This window comes from Sorex fumeus, unplaced genomic scaffold, assembly GCF_029834395.1.
Source record: "Sorex fumeus unplaced genomic scaffold, SorFum_2.1 ptg000063l, whole genome shotgun sequence".
Classification (NCBI taxonomy): Eukaryota; Metazoa; Chordata; class Mammalia; order Eulipotyphla; family Soricidae; genus Sorex; species Sorex fumeus.
This window is the reverse complement of record NW_026606120.1, coordinates 78,295,594-78,305,728: the sequence shown is the minus strand read 5'-3', so window position 1 is coordinate 78,305,728 and position 10,135 is coordinate 78,295,594.

Here is a 10,135-nt window from a genome sequence, read left to right as displayed (position 1 = left end):
AGCCCCCACTTCTATGCTCCCTGTCTACCAATATGCCCGTTGTACGGTGGAGAGGCCTGAGGCTTTGAGCCGTGGTCTGTTCAGGGTCTGGGGCATCACCTGTACCCCCAGCCCGAGTTCCTATTGCCCCAGAACACAGCTCCCCAGGAGAGTGGGTTCAGTCCTTTCAGCCAACACTCCCCTTCCCCACCCCTCCCAAGCCTAGTGTGGGTTTATGGGTAAAGCCAAAGAAGTTCAGCTGGGCCCTGTGCGGAGTCCCTGACCGTCAAGAGGAAGCTGAGCAGTGTCCTTTGGGAGATCATAGACCCAGCAGAGCCCCAGCCCCTCTCCCTCCCTGGCCCCCAGGCAACTGGGAGAGGCTTGCGTGGAGAGGGGACAGGGTCACATGAGCCCCTCTCCCCTGGAACACAGACCACCTCACTCCTGCGCCCCAGACCCCTGCCCACTGCTCAGCTATCCGAGTATTTATTGTGTCTGGGCCAGGCCAAGCCTTGTGCTTGGATTTTCTCTTCTGTTTCTCACAACTCCCGTGGGCCAGGCAGGGGCTGGTGCAGGGGGGTGGCAGGGAGAGTACAGTGGAGGCCTCGTGTCATCCTCCGCCTACATATTTAAGATAGCGGTGAAGCCACGATCAATAAACTGTTTCTCTGACACACCCACTTTCCTCGTAGCCTGGGGGTCAGGGTCTCACTTAAATGTCGCCCCTGTCAAGCCCACATGTGCCTCAAGCCACGCACCGGGGCTGCTCCCAGCCTGCCCCTTCTCATCCGGCCCCCAGAGCCAGCCAGGGGCCCAGGCAAGGCTCAGGCCCACCTGCGACAGTCCACAGGTGCAAACTGCACCCCTACCCTGCCTGCTGCTCTCTGGCTACCCCGGAGTCCATTGCTGAGGGTCTGGGGTGGTTTGGGTGGAACATTCTGCAGGCCTGCCTATTAAGAGCATGGTCTGACGGGAAGGGTCTGGCTCCAAGGGAAATCCATGATTCCTCATCCCTTGGGAAGGAGCACTAAGAAGGCCCAGGGCAGAGTCTCATAAAGCGGAGACTCACTGTGAACACCCCCAGCCAGACTGGAGGGCAGGACCAGCGTCCACCCTTTTGTTGTTGTTGTTGGCTTTTGGGGTCCCACCAAAAAGCCAAGAACAATGGCACAGGGGTTATTCCTGGCAGGGCTCAGGGGACCATATGGGATGCTGAGTGGGATCAAACCTGGGTGGGTCACGTGCAAGGCAAAAACCTCTCCACTGGGGTATCACTCTGGTCCCAGTGTCCATCCATCCTCCTTGCCTAGAGCTAGAAAGAGAAGTGGAGAGCTCCGAGGTCATGTCCCTGAGGTGACCTTCTCGGGGACCAGGGATGCCTCTGCAGAAGCCACAAGCTCTGAAGAATGCAGAGGCTAGCCTGGGAGGTGGCTGGCAGGCTGGGCGCAGGGCTTTGCATGCAGGAGGTCTGGATTCATCCCGTATTGCCCCACAGCGTCCCCATACTCAAAAACCAAAAGAAGGGAGGGGAGGGACTGAGGAGAGAAGGAGTGGGAGAATGCAGACCTGCAACCAATGACCCCCCAGACACTGCTGGGTTGTGAACAAGGTGGTCCCAGTGGCCCTCTTGCACTGTGGGTCTGAGCAGACCCATCCTGTGACTGGCCAATGACCACCAGGAGTGAATCCTTTTTTTTTTTTTAGGGGTGAGAGGGATAGAGAAAGCACAGCAGGTAAAGTGCTTGTGCTTACCTTGCATGCAGCCAACCTGGGTTCAATCCCTGGCATCAGTATATGGCCCCCCCTACACCACACCAGTGGTGATTCCTGAGTTCAGAGTCAGGAGTAACCCCTAAGCATTGCCGAGTGACCCCAAAACTTTAAAAAATGTGGGGTCTGGGGATATAGTTCCAAAGGTGGGAACATGTGTTCTGTATGTGCCAGGCCCCAAGTTCGATCCCTAGCACAGCGGAACTCCCACATACCACCAAGTGATTGCTCCTGAGCACCCGTAGGGGAGCCCTAGTAAGTCCAGCACCATGGGACTCTCTGAGCATCCAACTCTTTTTTTTTTTTTGAGCATTTTATTATTATTTTTTTTATTACTGAAACACCATGAGGTACAGTTGTAGATTTACAATTTTTGTGCTTGGGTTTCGATTATACAATGATCAGATACCCATCCCTCCACCAGTGCCCATTTTCCACCACCATGGATAATATCCCACCCACCCCCATCCCCCCATCCTCCCCTGCCTCTGTGGCAGGGCAATCCCCTGTGTTCTCTCTCTCCTTTTGGGTGTTGTGGTCTGCAAAAGAGGCACTGAGTGGCAAACATGTTCAGTCCATAGTCCACTTTCGACATGCATCTCCCCTCCTGGGAGGATCCTCCAAACACCCTTTATTTGGTGCTCCCTTCTCTATCTGAGCTGCCCTTTCCTCTAGAATGCCTGGCTGGCCACTAAGCTATGGAGTAATCCTCCTGGTGCTGATCTCAGCTATTCTTGGGTATTAATCTCATATTTTGTTACTTTATATCCCCCAGATGAATGCAATCTTTCTATGTCTATCCCTCTCTTTCTGACTCATTTCGCTTAGCATGATACTTTCCATGTTGTACCACTTGTATGTAAATTTCATGACTTCATCTTTTCTAACAGCTACATAGTACTCCATTGTGTAGATGTACCAAAGTTTCTTTAACCAGTCATCTGTTCTTGGGCATTCAGGTTTCTTCCAGTTTCTGGCTATTGTAAAGAGTGCTGCAATGAAGAAACAAGTGCAGATGTCACTTCGACTATACATTTTTGCCTCTCTGGGATATATTCACAGGAGTGGTATTGCTGGGTCAAATGGGAGCTCAATTTCTAATTTTTTGAGAATCGTCCATACTGTTTTCCAGAAGGGCTGAACCAGTCGCCATTCCCACCAACAGTGAAGGAGTGTCCCTTTCTCGCTACATCCGCGCCAGCATCGGTTGCTTTTGTTCTTTTGAATGTGGGCCAGTCTCTGAGGTGTGAGATGGTATCTCATTGTGGTTTTGATCTGCATCTCCCTGATGATTAATGATGTAGAGCATTTTCTCATGTGCTTTTTTGCCATTCGGATTTCTTCTTTGAGAAAGTTTCTGTTCATTTCATTGCCCCATTTTTGGATGGGGTTGGATGTTTTCTTCTTGTGGAGTTTAACCAGTATTTTGTATATCCTGGATATCAACCCCTTGTCAGATGTGTATTCGGCGAATATCCTTTCCCATTCTGTAGACTGTCTTTGTATTTTGGTCACTGTTTCTTTGGAGGTGCAGAAGCTTCTTAGTTTAAGATAGTCCCATTTATCTATCTCTGTTATCACTTGCTCAGCCAGTGGCGTGGCATCTTTGAAGATACCATTAGCTTCAATGTCATGGAGGTTTTTGCCAACTTTGTCTTCAATGTACCTTATGGTTTCTGGTCTGATGTTGAGGTCTTTAATCCATTTTGATCTTACTTTTGTACACGGTGTTAGGCAGAGTTCTGAGCCCATTTTTTTGCATGTAGCTGTCCAGTGATGCCAGCACAATTTGTTAAAGAGGCTTTCTTACTCCACTTCACATTACTTGCACCTTTATCAAAGATTAGATGATCATATGATTGAGGGGAGATGTCAGTGTATTCAACCCTGTTCCATTGGTCTGCAGTTCTGCCTTTGTTCCAGTACCTTGCTGTTTTAATTATTACTGCTTTGTAGTACAGTTTGAAGTTCGGGAGGTTGATTCCTCCCATTTTCTTTTTCCCAAGAATTGCTTTAGCTATTCGTGGGGGCTTATTGTTCCATATAAATTTCAGGAGTGTTTGCTCCATTTCTTTGAAGAATGTCATGGGTATCCTTATAGGGATTGCATTGAATTTATACAATGCTTTCGGTAGTATTGCCATTTTGACAATGTTAAGTCTCCCAACCCATGAGCAGGGGATATCTTTCCATTTCCTCATGTCCTCTTTTATTTCCTGAAGTAGCATTTTGTAGTTTTCTTTGTACAGGTCCTTTACTTCCTTAGTTAAGCTGATTCCTAGGTACTTGATTTTCTGGGGCATAATTGTGAACGGGATTGTTTTTTTCATGTTGCTTTCTTCTCTCTCACTGTTTGCGTATAGGAAAGCCATGGACTTTTGGGTATTGATTTTATAGCCTGCAACTTTACTATACGAGTCTATTGTTTCTAGGAGTTTTTTGGTGGAGGTTATTGGGTTCTCTTAGTATCATATCATCTGCGAATAGTGAGAGCTTGATTTCTTCCTTTCCTACCTGAATATCCTTAATATCTTTTTCTTGCCTAATTGCTATTGCAAGTACTTCCAGTACTATATTGAACAGCAGTGGAGATAGTGGACATCCTTGTCTCGTCCCTGATCTTAGAGGGAAGGCTCTCAGTTTTTCCCCATTGAGGATGATGCTTGCTGTAGGCTTGTGGTAGATGGCTTTAATTATGTTGAGGAAGGTCCCCTCTATACCCATTTTGGCTAGGGTTTTCATCATAAAGGGGTGCTGGATCTTGTCAAATGCTTTCTCTGCATCTATTGATATAATCATATGCTTTTTGTCTTTTCTTTTGTTGATATGATGGATTATGTTGATTGATTTCCGAATGTTAAACCATCCTTGCATCCCTGGGATGAATCCTACTTGGTCATGGTGTATGATCTTTTTGATGAGTAGTTGGATTCTATTTGCTAGTAGTTTGTTGAGGATCTTTGCATCTGTGTTCATCAGGGATATTGGTCTGTAATTCTCTTTCTTTGTGGTATCTCTGTCTGCTTTTGGTATCAGTGTGATATTTGCTTCATAGAAACTGTTCGGAAGTGTTTTTGATATTTCAATTTTGTGGAAAAGCTTAAAGAGGGTTGGGAGTAAGTCCTCTTTAAAGATTTGGAAGAATTCACTAGTGAATCCATCTGGGCCAGGACTTTTGTGCTTGGGGAGACCTTTTATTACCATTTCAATTTCCTTGATGGTGATAGGTCTGTTCAGGTATTCCAGGTCTTCTTGGTTCAGCCTTGGGAGTCTGTAGGAGTCTAGGAATTTATCCATTTCCTCGAGGTTTTGATGTTCCGTGGCATAAAGCTTCTCAAAGTACTTCCTGAGGATCCTTTTAATTTCTGTAGTTTCTGTTGTAATGATCCCCTTTTCATTTCTGATTTGGTTTATTAGGGTTTTCTCTCTCCCTTTCTTTGTGAGTTTTGCTAGAGGCTTATCGATCTTGTTAATTTTCTCGAAGAACCAGCTCTTGGTTTCATTGATCTTTCGGATTGTTTTTTGGGTTTCCATCTCGTTAATCCCTGCTCTGAGTTTTATTATTTCCTTCCTCCTGTTTGGGTTGTGCTCCTTTTTTTGGTCCTTCTCCAAGCTCTTAAGCTGTGAGGTTAGGTTACTTATGTGTGCTCGCTCCTCCTTCCTGAGAGCATCCAACTCTTATCTGCCGCTGCTGCCCAAGGACTGCTGGGAGTGGTCCCCTGGGCTTCCACACATTGCCGGCAACACTTACAGAAGAAGAGAAACCCATGAGGTGAGGGGTTATGGGAAGGGCCAGAGAGTTGCAAGGAGCACAAGATTCAAGGCCGCTGTGATGACTCGGGAAGCCATGGAGATCACCTCCATGGAGATCGCCGGAGAGGTGGGCAGGGGACACATGCACAGGATCTTGTGGGGCACAATGGATGGGAGCCTGTGACACCCATCAGTCATCAAGATGGGCAGGAGGATCCTGGAACAGGAAAGTCTTGAAACCAGTTCCCCTGCCTGATCTGCACCCAGATCCTGCCAAGACAGGCCAAGTAGGCAAAGGCCAGAGCAGTAAAATGAAAGGGGAAGGTGTTCGGGGCAGCCCCAGGTTTCAGAAGCCCCAGCCTGCAGGCATGCGGTCGTGAGTTTGGTCCTTTGTGCCACCACATGCGTTGAGCATGATCCTGGCAGCTCTGGGGTAGCCACACCATGGCCAGCTTGTTGTGGGCACTTCACTCCAGGGCTGACACCCTCAGTGAGTTTCCCAGAAAGTTGGGCAGGCAGCGTGGCCAGGAACTGTGACCCTGGCAAGCACCATGGCCAGACGGAGCCTAAACATGATGGTTAAAGGGGTGAGGATGGTGGGATGGTGCAGTAGAACAGCAGGCACAATGTCTGCCTTGCATGAGGGTGACTCGGGTTCGATCCCCGGCACCCCATACTGGCTCCCAAGCCCCCGAGTCCTCGAGTGCAGAGCTGAGAGTAAGCCCTGAGCACCACCAGGTATGACCCAAAAATTTATAAAAGAGAGGGGACCACCCCCAGCAAGCACCTCGGCTGAGTGGGAACCCCTGGTGGGCACCAGAGTTCAAGGTGTGAATCCCAGCCAGGCTTGTGTGGAACAATACCCCCGATTACAACAACAATGATAGCAACAAAATGGAAAGGGCAGGGACAGCTTCTAGGCCAGGCTCAAAGGGCCGCAGGTGGGAGCCCCGGGCTTGATCTCCAGCACTTCATGGTGCCCAGAGCACTGGACCAGGAGTAGTTTCCAAGCACCACCAGGGAAGGCCTTTCCGCCGGCTGACAGTAAAGGGAGCACAGCTGGTACTCACTTGTGAATTTCTGAAAGCTTCAGAAATTTTCATGATTCTTCATCAGGAGGAGCTTCAGAATGGCCCGCCAATGAGGGGAGAGACGCTGCCCTGTCGCTCACCCAGCAGGCCCAGGTCAGTGGCAGAGCCTGGCTCAGAAATTCCCTCCTACAACCCGCAAGCCAGATGGCCTGATTTCCGGCCCCACTCTTCCATGGCCCTGCCCGAAGGTGACTTGGTGTGTTTGACTCATCCCTGTGTCCTGGTTTCCCCATCTGGAAAGAGATGAGACCAAAAGCATTTCCAGCCTCACAGAGTAGCTGTGCAGATTGTGGGAAACAACCAGAATTGACCTGGCAGAGGAAACCCCTGGCGGACACGCTGGACCTCCTGGTTTCTGAGCAGCGGCAATGTGAACACCACAGCCATTTCACAAATAGTTTTCACTCCCTTCTATCTCAGGACCTTTGCACGTGCGGTTGGTCCCTCTCCACAGTTCATCTTCCTTTGGTTCACCCGCTTTTAGCATTCTGTTCAGGTAACTCTTCTCGGGCAGCTCCCCAAATGCCCCTCTAGGACAGCTCTCCTACTGCACGCCATTGGAGACCCAAGCACTTCTCTCATCCCAACAGTTGACTGTCACAAGCCTGGCACAGGTGCTTAATCAATACCTGTAAACTGGGGCCGGAGCCAGAGTACAGCAGGTACCTTGCACGTGGCTGACCTGGGTTCAATCTCTGGCATCCCATTTGGTCCCCTGAGCACTGCCAAAGGTGATTCCTGAGCACAGAGCCAGGATTAACCCCTGAGCATCACCGGGTGTGGCCCAAAAAGCCAAATAATAATAATCTGCAAACCAACCAATATGTGGAGAAGCAGACGGCAGAGGTGGGCCCAGCGCTACCGTTTCCTGCCAGGCTCCTAAGCCTTTCCGCCGGCTGACGGTAAAGGGAGCCTCGTGCTCTGTGCCCGGCGGGAGCGCAGCTGGTACTCACTTGTGAATCTTGCTGGTCTTTGTGCCTTGCCTGAGGCTGGACCAGGGCCCTCGGGAGAGGCACCCCCAAGTGTCCGGGGTGAGCCCCCAGGGCAATCTTGACCGTCTGGTGGGCAGACCCAACCTGAGCAGGCCTGTGACCTTCCCCCCAGAGTTCAAAGGGGGGTACTGGGGTCACACCTGGTGGGGCTCCACCAATCATGAGGTGCCGGGGATGGAACTGTAGAGGACCTGCCCCCTGAGCCGTCTCTCGGGCCCAAGGCAGTTGGCTTCAAACTCGCAGCCTGAGTACCAGCAGTGCTCAAGGAGGGCTTGGTCCTGGGGTGGAGCGCAGAGCCTCAGAGGCGCAAGATCCCCCTCTTAGCCCATGTAGGAGGGGCCCCTGCCAGTTAGAATCAGGCTGGGAGGTGCCACATGTGCCAGGAAGTGGCTGTTCCTGCACTTCCCACCACTAGGGGGCACTAGGCCAAGCAGGCAGGTGCATTGGTTATCATCTATGTGTCTCCCTTTGTGTACGCTTTTTTTAAAATGTAGGAGTACTGCAATTTATTCAGCCACTGATATAGCTGATTAAATTGGGCATGAACTCCACCTTACTTTTTTTATTATTTTATTTTTATTATTTATTTTCATCTCATGCTCTACCGACTGAGCTAGCGGGGCGATAGCACATAGGGCTGGAGCGATAGCACAGCGGTAGGGCGTTTGCCTTGCACGTAGCCAACATGGCCGACCCGAGTTCGATTCCTCTGCCCCTCTCGGAGAGCCCGGCAAGCTACCGAGAGTATCTCGCCCGCACGGCAGAGCCTGGCAAGCCCCCCGTGACATATTCGATATGCCAGACACAGTAACAACAAGTCTGACAATGGAGACGTTACTGGGCCCGCTCGAGCAAAATCGACGAACAACGGGAGGGCCTTTACCTTTATTTATTTTCATAGTTTTATTTATTTACTTTTTTGTCTTATATTTATCTATTGAATCACTGTGGGAAAAGTTACTAAGCTTTCAGGTTTAAGTCTCGGTCATACAATGATCAAACCTTTCCCTTCACCAGTATTCACTTTTCACCACCAAGAACCCCAGTATACCCCCCCCTCCCACCCCACCCAATGCCTGTGAGGCAGATGATTTCTACTTAACTCTTCTCTACATTGATTACATTCATCATTTCGACAAAAGATGCACCATTATTGTTTAGAATTTCCTCCCCAACAATCAGAATTGCTGAAAAGGCATTGTGAAATACTTTGTTTTCTATAGCTGGTTACAAGAATTATATAATGTTGCATGGCCGCTATTGCGGCCACGCAATTTTGGATTTCTACAAAGAGCCAGATCATTACGAGATTGGTTTCTGAGTGTCTGGTGTTATGGCTGTGCCGGAGAGCCGCTCTTGGGGGGAGGTAACTCGGGACTTCGGTAGGTCGTGAAGGACAAGCCAGTACCGCCCCCCTTCCCATGAGACTGCAGATGCCCCGTCACCGCCGGCTCATATCTGGCTTTTCTATAAGCTCTGAGGCAGCTGCCACCTTGCTGCCGGGGGTGGGGGGGTGAGAAAAGGCGGAAGGGAGCAATACCCTTTTCCTCCAGGGGAGGCATGGTGCCATAGTTTAACGCATGGTCCATTCACTTTTCTGCCGCAAGCTGCCAGGCACTGGATTAAGTCCTTTTGCCTCTGGAGCCATGGCCGTGTATGCGGTCCAGATGTATTTTTGCCAAAAGCCACTGGGTTTTGAGATTTTGTTCTGAGTCTCTGGGATCATGGCCATTAATCAGCTTGATCAGGAGCCAGAGAGGCCATTTGTAGGTGGCGACTCGAGGTCTCGCTGGGATGGGGAGGAAAGGGCTGGTTCCACCCCCATCTGTTGAAGCCCCGCGTGTCTCATCACTGCAGGCCCAAACCTGACTGTCCACTGGCCTCTGGAAGATGACGGTCACCAGGCCGCCAAGGGGAACAGGCCAAGGCACAAAACCTATTCCCACCTGGAGTGGCCCAGCCCCAGTAACCTACTGCAGGAACAGGACTCATTTCTGCCGAAAGCTTTTGGGTTTCGAGATTCGTTTCTGAGCCTCTGGGATCATGGCTGTTAAGCAGTTTGATCAGGAAACAGAGAGGCCATGCCTCCAATTATATAGCTGAGCCAGAGGTGGTTTGTGGGTGTGTCTCCCACATACCTAACTTTTGGCTGTTTACTTTCTTGGTAAACTTTGCCCCAAGTTTTTGGGGTCTCGCCAGAGGCACAGCAGCAATTTTGCGGTATCTGAAAGCCTGACGGTGCCATCAGGCTTCTGATGTACTCGCCTCACAGGTACAGATTGAAACCTGCTGGCAGCACCATACCCCCTGCGTATGCTTTTTTAAAAAATTTATTTATTTATTCTTTTTGTTTTTTGGGTCACACCCAGCAATGCACAGGGGTTACTCCTGGCTTTGCACTCAGAAATTATTCCTGGTGGTGGTTGGGGGACCATATGGGATGCTGGGAATTGACTCCAGACCGGTAAGATAAATGCCCTCCCTACCTGCTCCAGCCCCTGCATACACTTTAGGCTTTGTAAGAATTCTGGACCCCCAAGTGTCGCAGGA